The 8473-nt window shown below is 40.8% G+C and overlaps 1 protein-coding gene across 3 annotated transcripts in view; it reads left to right on the top strand.

The window, feature by feature from the left end:
* Positions 1-3059: 3059 nt before the first annotated feature.
* The window catches only part of LOC126203790 (F-box/LRR-repeat protein 3-like), a 347594-nt gene continuing 342180 nt past the window's right edge, over positions 3060-8473 (top strand). For all 3 annotated transcript variants that reach the window (XM_049938160.1, XM_049938158.1, XM_049938157.1), the window contains exon 1: positions 3060-3246. The gene's annotated coding sequence lies outside the window, so the exon portion shown is untranslated. The remainder of the gene's footprint in view (positions 3247-8473) is intronic.

Genomic DNA, 8473 nt, shown 5'->3' with positions numbered 1-8473 from the left:
AATACCTTGTTGTATATTTCTCTGCTTTACCGACTTAAATAAGGTCATATCTCTGTGTCTCTTGTGGGCTTCCTACTCTTTCTGGTTTCCACTAAAAAATCATTTAGATGGGATGGAGGCAGTGGCTTCTGTCTGGTGTCTGAAGTTTTTTTAGTTGACAGTACTGGTTCTGCTAATGTTGGAGTTGATTCTGCTGCTATTGTGGATGGTTCTGCTGTTGCAAATGATGGTTCTGTTGCCTTTGCTGTTGATTTTCCTGTTGGTATTAGGGCTGGCTCTGTAGTTGATGGAGCTGTTACTGCAGCTGTTGTTAGTGTAACTGTTCTTGACGTTTTTCCTACTTTTGCTGGAGTTGGTCCAGCTACCACTGATTCTATTGCTGCTGCTGTTACCAGAGGTGGCTCTGCTGTTGATGTAGCTGCTGTTGCTGCTGGTGAGACTTGTCACGATAAATGAGCATAACTGTTCTTAAATTGTTTAATTGAGGTGTGTACTATTCTTTCATTCTTTTGGTTTTGTGGTGAGTGTTATTCTTGTGGGTTCTTTGGTACTGTTTAGGGCAGGTTTCTTCAAATATTTTAGCTGCTACATGTTGGAATTTAATGGTTGACTCATTAGCTTTTATAGCTTCTGTGATTACTTCATCCCAGTCTATTTGTTTTAATGTGGATTTTAAATACAAGAGTTTTTTCCATTTACTCTTATTATTGCTCTACCTGGCTCATCTGATTAGCTTCCTATTTTATTATGTATTGGAAGTTTAAGCAAAAGCCATCATGATTGGAAATGCCTAATTTAATTATGTTGATCTGACTTTCATTTATTTGAAAATTACTGATTATGTTGTCAGGACATGCATTGTGTCTTGTGGGTGTATAGTTTATGCAGTAAATGTTAAGTGCTCTTAATGTGTTAAATAGATAGTTTGCAGTTCTCCTTTGAATTCTAATGTCTATATTTATATCACTGAATATGAAAACTCTGCACTTTTTCTTCTTAAGGGGGAATACTACGAGTTTTTTCAAGATCCTGTACAAACAAGTCCTAATTTTGATTAGGGGTACAATACACAGTTACAACTAATACACCAATACTTGGAAACAATACAGCTGCTGCTTCAAAATATGTTTCAGTGCAGAAACTACTTATATCTATAGCTTCATATATTAATTTCAGTCTCTTACAAATATATATGGCTACACCAAAATGCTTCATGTTTGTTCTACAGTACCCTGTAGCTAGTTCATAACCATTAGGTGCCCTCAAATCTATTTCTGTATGAGATAGCCATGGTTCATTTACCATAAGCGCAGTACAATTAAGTTTTTCCAGCCAATATTGCAGTTCCAAGAGCTTATTTTTCATTGACCGGATATTAATATGCAAAAAGAGTAGACAATTTTCATTGACAGTTGGCACTGACTGTCTGTGAGTTCGACACACCTTCCTCATTTCTGACACATAACTTACCTTAGGCAACTTCTTCTGTTTGTTTTTCTTCTGGTTTTCCTCCCTATTCTGTTTCCAACTAAAAAATCACTCAGATGTTTGGGAGGCACTGTTTTCCGTTTGGTTGGCAAGGTGGTCACATTTTCATTTTTCACTGCTAGTTATTGTAGACACTGTCGTTGATGTTGATTCTGCTGATGTACATTCTAATATTGCTATTGCTGGAGCTAATGTTGATACTGTTGTTGCAGCTATTGTCAGTAATGTTGGTACTACAGTTGTTGCTGTTGGCATTTTTGTTTGATCTGCTGGTTGAACTTCTGCTATTTTTGTTAGAGATGCTGCAGCTGAGGTTGCTGTTATCGTTTTTAAAGGTGGTGTTGCTGCCATCGACGTTGAACATGGTGCTTCAGCTGCTACTAAATTTTGATCTGACGGTGTTTCCACAGTCGGTGTAGCATTATACTGACTGGCTGGGTAGTACTGATACCAATTAATTGCCAGTTTCTTCTCTGATGTTTTATTCTGTTTTTCTAGCCATTTGATTGGCTACTACCTGCTTTCCCAACTTGTTTTGATGTTGCCAATGTTCTGTATAAAATCTACAACCAATATTGTTTATGTCAATAATTTGCATATTTCTGAAACGTTTGCAAATGCTCGTATATTGTTTATTTTACACTGTGATTTCACTATTAACACAGGACCATTGGGGTTGGTCGTACCTGTATGGTATATTGCAAACTATTACGTTTGTATAGGTAAGGTGGATCAGGTATCTTTCCAGAGTCTGTGTAGCCTCCTCAGTTTCATTTTTATTTACATCGTTCGATCCCTCTAACAGAACAAAAAAGTCATTTTGATTAAGCTTTGCACACTGAGCAGATTGTGCTACCTTCCCTACTTCTGATAGTGAGGCATTTGGCTAAATAAAACTGGTTGCTTTTAGCTGTTTACACTGATTAAGAATATCCGCTACATCACGCCCGTGGCTGTCCGCCAACACTATAATTTTGATTACATTATTTACCGTTTTTTTTCGCACCAAGTTCTCTGATTTGTTCAGGACTGCACTTGTTAATTGCAGAATTTTGCTTGTTCAGGCACTTACTTTGTTCTTCGGGTGTGTTTTGTCTTTTCTGTTCTAATAATGATTCACACTGATGCTTTAAATTATGTATACTTGAATTAACACAGATATAATTTCAGATTTGTCGCGTTTCGCGTAATTCGACCCCAGAGTGATAAATTATTGTGGCTGTGCTGCCTTGTGTGTACATTATCGCAATTAAGCTCCACACTCAACAGAAGTAGATTGCAGATCGTTGTTGACTTCTTCACTGTGAATGGAAGTTACAGGACACGCGGTAATCGCATATATTCCATTACCGGCGGCGTCACATGTCATAAACATCAAGCAGTACCGCTTTTGTGCATAGTGGACGGATTAACCGCTGTGTTCGATAATGACGAACGGTTTTTATTTTCTTGCTGCGACAGGACAATAACTGAAAAGAGCGCCAGAATTTTGATTACTCGCGCTTGTCTGTGGACAGCTACCGCGCCAGCCGCTAGGTGGCACTGTCAACGCCTCCTGGAGCATTAATTGATATGCGAGTATGTCATGTCACGTAGTCTGTTTTGGCTGCGTTCGAGGTTTGTTGTGTCTCGGTTCGTACTACGCAAAAGTGAGCAGTGTTTGTGTTTCTAGTTTTGCCCATTGTTAAGCACCAAACTTGTCGTCGCAGCGCCTGGTGGATTAACGGCTTGCAACTGAGTGTGGGCCGCTTCTGTAAGGTAAGGAACGAAACACGTTAAACAGAAAGTATTTGACATTGGTGTAGTTACTGCTAATAGTATTATTAGAAAGATCCCCTCTCTCGGTGAACCTACACAGTTTTACCGAATTCATCAGATTCACCGCAGGAAACACGTTGCCTTGTAAGCGATGTGGCAAAGTACACTTCTCAACGTAAGAATTGAAAAGTCGCGGTGACAGCTGAGCAATAGCTGTTTATCCACACCAAGATTTAACATTACTGATCACAACCAACACAGTCCAGTACTTTCGTAATACAATCAAACTATCCGCCCAGTAGCATTTTTGAGCACTACAAAGTAAATGCAGTTCTGTTTACAGTTATTAGCAACATAATTTTGTTTCCGTGCGTAAGAAAACGGTGAAACACTGTGCGGAGCCGCGGTATCGTTTCACACGTGGGCTTTATTGTTTTTTTTTTTTTTTTTTTTTTTGTCTGTCCAAGAATTACCGCATAGCGCTGCCTCCCTACACGTGACAGCCGCTCACGTGTGGCGGCTAAACAACAGCCAATCTGAGGCTCACCGCCCCCTATAGGAAAGCTACCGGGTTATTACAACTCTAATGTGTTAGTATTGTACGCACCATCTCCAGACATTGTAAAGAATAATTAAGGAGCATATTGCACGCGGTTGCTGCTTTCTTAATAATTACAAACTAGTTTCAGTTCGCTGCGAAAATAGACAATCATTTTCGGCACTATGTCAACTGTGGCGTTGCAACTTTGGAATCCGTGCATTTGAAGTGTAGATATGGTAATATATGTTCTCAGGGAACCAGTCTTCTTTCCGCCCTTCATTTGTGTAATTACATTCTGAATTCTGTGAAATGGTTGTTTACATACCGCCAGGTGTTTTGTATTTGTAGTGCTGTGTTAAGGGAGTGGTGTCTTCAAAAATAGTTAATCAGAAACTGATAACACCTAACAAGAACGAGAGTTGTTTTAAACATGTTGTTTATAAAATACTGAATTGTGGTCTTCGTTAATACCTTATAGTTTATGTACAGTAGATAATAAAAACTGTAATTGGGATACAGTGTAGAATGACTAAATGAATTCTTGTCGAAGGTAACAAATGTTTCACTTGTTGATTAATATTTACACTCTTTATTTAACTATTCATTTGACGATTTGCTCGCTTGTAAGTTCAAAATAATAACATTAGTTCCATGTTGTGTAAAGAAGTTGTTACTTATTTAACTGGTAAACATCGAAAAATCTTTAAAACATATTTGTGGCTGACTTCCACTAACTCAGACAGACCAGTGAAATCACAACGCTTGACTCCAACAAAAAAATTTTAGTCGTTGGTGTTCATAGTGTGATTGGTAAGACCATACAATCTTCATAGATTGTTCGTCTTCGTATTTCCACAGTACCTTGAGTTCTCATTTAAACAGAGCAAATAAACATCGTGGCCCTTTTAAAGATTTTTAGCCTAGCTAATCTACGTAAACCGTTACAATTGAATATGCGCTTGAGCAGCGGTGGGGAGTTTCTGACGTGTGTAATGCCTTCGACATTGACGTCAAGTCCCGCTACGTGTATGGCGACGAGATACTGTGATTTGCAACTCAGATCAGTTGATTCGTAACGTATAGACTGCTAAGGTTATAGGAACCATTGTCTAAGGTTACCATATTTTTTTTTTTTTAAATATACAGTACACTTTCAAGGATAATCCAATATCGTCTTCGGGGACGAAGACGACCTGTACATCCACCAACACGACTTTTGGATCCTGTTTAACTGGAACCGAAAGGGGTCAACAATGTCTTTTTGACTGGAAAATGAATTATCATTGATATTCATGTAAGGAAATGGCATTTCAAAGGGGATAAACACTCATTATTATTTATATAAAACTAGTACAAAGTAGTTAAGACAGAACAGTCATATTTAAAACAATTTAACATTTCTCACAAATCTTTCTGAGATTCAACGATATGTCATATGAGATTCAACGATATGTCATATGTTTCCGTGCGCGGGAAAGTGAAATTACATTGTAGTATTGAGGAATTGGCAATCGTAGATTTCAATGTTACTCACTTTTGAAAAGATACGTTCCATGGGTGCATACGAGCTTGGAAGGCAAAGGATAAATTTTATAACCTTAGGCAGAATTGTTATTGCAATGTTTTTCTCCTTGAATACTGTGGACATTTTCACCCACCTAGCCTGTACTGCTACAGTGTTAGCATTCTATTGACATAATTTTTCAACTATAATTGTTTTAGCATACAAAATTCATCAAACAAGAGAACGGTCTAGCATTACATTAGCTATATCTTGCATTGTTGAAGGACTGGCCTCCACAACTGACGATTTTGATTTCAAAGTAGACCAACGGAAGTCGGTGTCATGTGGAAACTTCTCACTCATGAAACTAAATAATCATATGGTACACTGTAGAACATATTTACAGATCTTGAATATGGCTGCAAAACAGCAACTGCGTTATTCCGAATAGATTGAAAAATCAGCCAACAAATAAAGGTTTATTATCCGTTGAAAATGGCTTTAAAAAATAATTTCTTCAGAAGTATTGGCCCTGAAAATGTATACACCAGTTACAAAATAATTTTTTTAACAAACATTATAACATATTTAAAAAAAATATTTGTGAAGTAAACGTACTCACTTATTACATCACATGAAACCACAATAGATTAGACGAAACCGAGTGGCTCTTGGCATAAACGAAATTGATGAAACAAGAATTATTCCAAGACATGGCTTTAGACAGCGCCAGATTACATATATCATACTTCAGAGAGACTACTTATTCGTAAATGCCCACAGGTAGAGGCTCTTGTCAACATAAACGGTACCTTTCGTCAGAGACTAACCCCAACTGCTACAAATGTACAGACTCAGGCGACTAGGAAATACTGGGCTACAGAGGGCGCTGCATACCTGTTACAAATGCAGTGGGAGAAAGAAGAGCATATATAAGCTAAAACAATCTCACTATAGGAATATACTTCCGCTTAACACTACGGAAGCTTAAACGATAAGAAAAATGGGAAAGCAGTGGGCGTAAGCACTGCGTCCTGCTGGTGTTAAGCAGCATAATTTTATATTAAAGCAATATGACAGTTACTTATAAAAATCCGCTAACAAATGCTACATTTTTGGAGGAATTTTCGTACTTCCTTTATTACAAAATGCTGTTGTTCAGCACAAGCAAGGATTAGTTCTAAGCGCATGTATTTTAGCGCCTTATGTAGCTCAATTTTTCCTAGTTGCTGAGTCTATATTTATAGCAGTTGGCCAACTCTTACGTAAGGGCCATTCCGTGCCAAGTGGTCTAATATCGAGAAATGTTCCCACATAACCCTCATGGATTTTGATGAAATTTTGTATGAACATTCACACATGTTCTCAATGAACACTGGTAAAGTTTCAGTTTCAGAAATTCAATACTTTTGGAGATACATTCACTTGTTTAAGACCATAGCACAGCTTTCTATAGTGCGTCCTTGAATTTTCAGCAACTTTGAGATGAGATATCTCTGTAAGTATTTACATGAAAGAAACAAAACTTGGCCATCTTGTACAACTTTTAGAGCTCTTTAAAGTAAAATATTAAGAAAAGGATTTCTGAGCAATTTTCATATACACTCCTGGAAATTGAAATAAGAACACCGTGAATTCATTGTCCCAGGAAGGGGAAACTTTATTGACACATTCCTGGGGTCAGATACATCACATGATCACACTGACAGAACCACAGGCACATAGACACAGGCAACAGAGCATGCACAATGTCGGCACTAGTACAGTGTATATCCACCTTTCGCAGCAATGCAGGCTGCTATTCTCCCATGGAGACGATCGTAGAGATGCTGGATGTAGTCCTGTGGAACGGCTTGCCATGCCATTTCCACCTGGCGCCTCAGTTGGACCAGCGTTCGTGCTGGACGTGCAGACCGCGTGAGACGACGCTTCATCCAGTCCCAAACATGCTCAATGGGGGACAGATCCGGAGATCTTGCTGGCCAGGGTAGTTGACTTACACCTTCTAGAGCACGTTGGGTGGCACGGGATACATGCGGACGTGCATTGTCCTGTTGGAACAGCAAGTTCCCTTGCCGGTCTAGGAATGGTAGAACGATGGGTTCGATGACGGTTTGGATGTACCGTGCACTATTCAGTGTCCCCTCGACGATCACCAGTGGTGTACGGCCAGTGTAGGAGATCGCTCCCCACACCATGATGCCGGGTGTTGGCCCTGTGTGCCTCGGTCGTATGCAGTCCTGATTGTGGCGCTCACCTGCACGGCGCCAAACACGCATACGACCATCATTGGCACCAAGGCAGAAGCGACTCTCATCGCTGAAGACGACACGTCTCCATTCGTCCCTCCATTCACGCCTGTCGCGACACCACTGGAGGCGGGCTGCACGATGTTGGGGCGTGAGCGGAAGACGGCCTAACGGTGTGCGGGACCGTAGCCCAGCTTCATGGAGACGGTTGCGAATGGTCCTCGCCGATACCCCAGGAGCAACAGTGTCCCTAATTTGCTGGGAAGTGGCGGTGCGGTCCCCTACGGCACTGCGTAGGATCCTACGGTCTTGGCGTGCATCCGTGCGTCGCTGCGGTCCGGTCCCAGGTCGACGGGCACGTGCACCTTCCGCCGACCACTGGCGACAACATCGATGTACTGTGGAGACCTCACGTCCCACGTGTTGAGCAATTCGGCGGTACGTCCACCCGGCCTCCCGCATGCCCACTATACGCCCTCGCTCAAAGTCCGTCAACTGCACATACGATACGGTTCACGTCCACGCTGTCGCGGCATGCTACCAGTGTTAAAGACTGCGATGGAGCTCCGTATGCCACGGCAAACTGGCTGACAGTGACGGCGGCGGTGCACAAATGCTGCGCAGCTAGCGCCATTCGACGGCCAACACCGCGGTTCCTGGTGTGTCCGCTGTGCCGTGCGTGTGATCATTGCTTGTACAGCCCTCTCGCAGTGTCCGGAGCAAGTATGGTGGGTCTGACACACCGGTGTCAATGTGTTCTTTTTTCCATTTCCAGGAGTGTAGATAATTTGAAGTAAAGTTGGGCGAAAAAATAGCTGTTTAAAAAAATGCGAACTTTAGTTTTTTATATCTCCAAAAGTAATTGTGGGATGTACATTAAACTTTGCACGGCATAACTCACCAACACAAGGTCTTAGAATATAAAATTTCATT

Source organism: Schistocerca nitens, chromosome 9 (genome assembly GCF_023898315.1).
Source record: "Schistocerca nitens isolate TAMUIC-IGC-003100 chromosome 9, iqSchNite1.1, whole genome shotgun sequence".
Classification (NCBI taxonomy): domain Eukaryota; kingdom Metazoa; phylum Arthropoda; class Insecta; order Orthoptera; family Acrididae; genus Schistocerca; species Schistocerca nitens.
The sequence above is the reverse complement of the archived record's forward strand: the minus strand, read 5'-3'. Positions and strand labels throughout refer to the sequence as shown.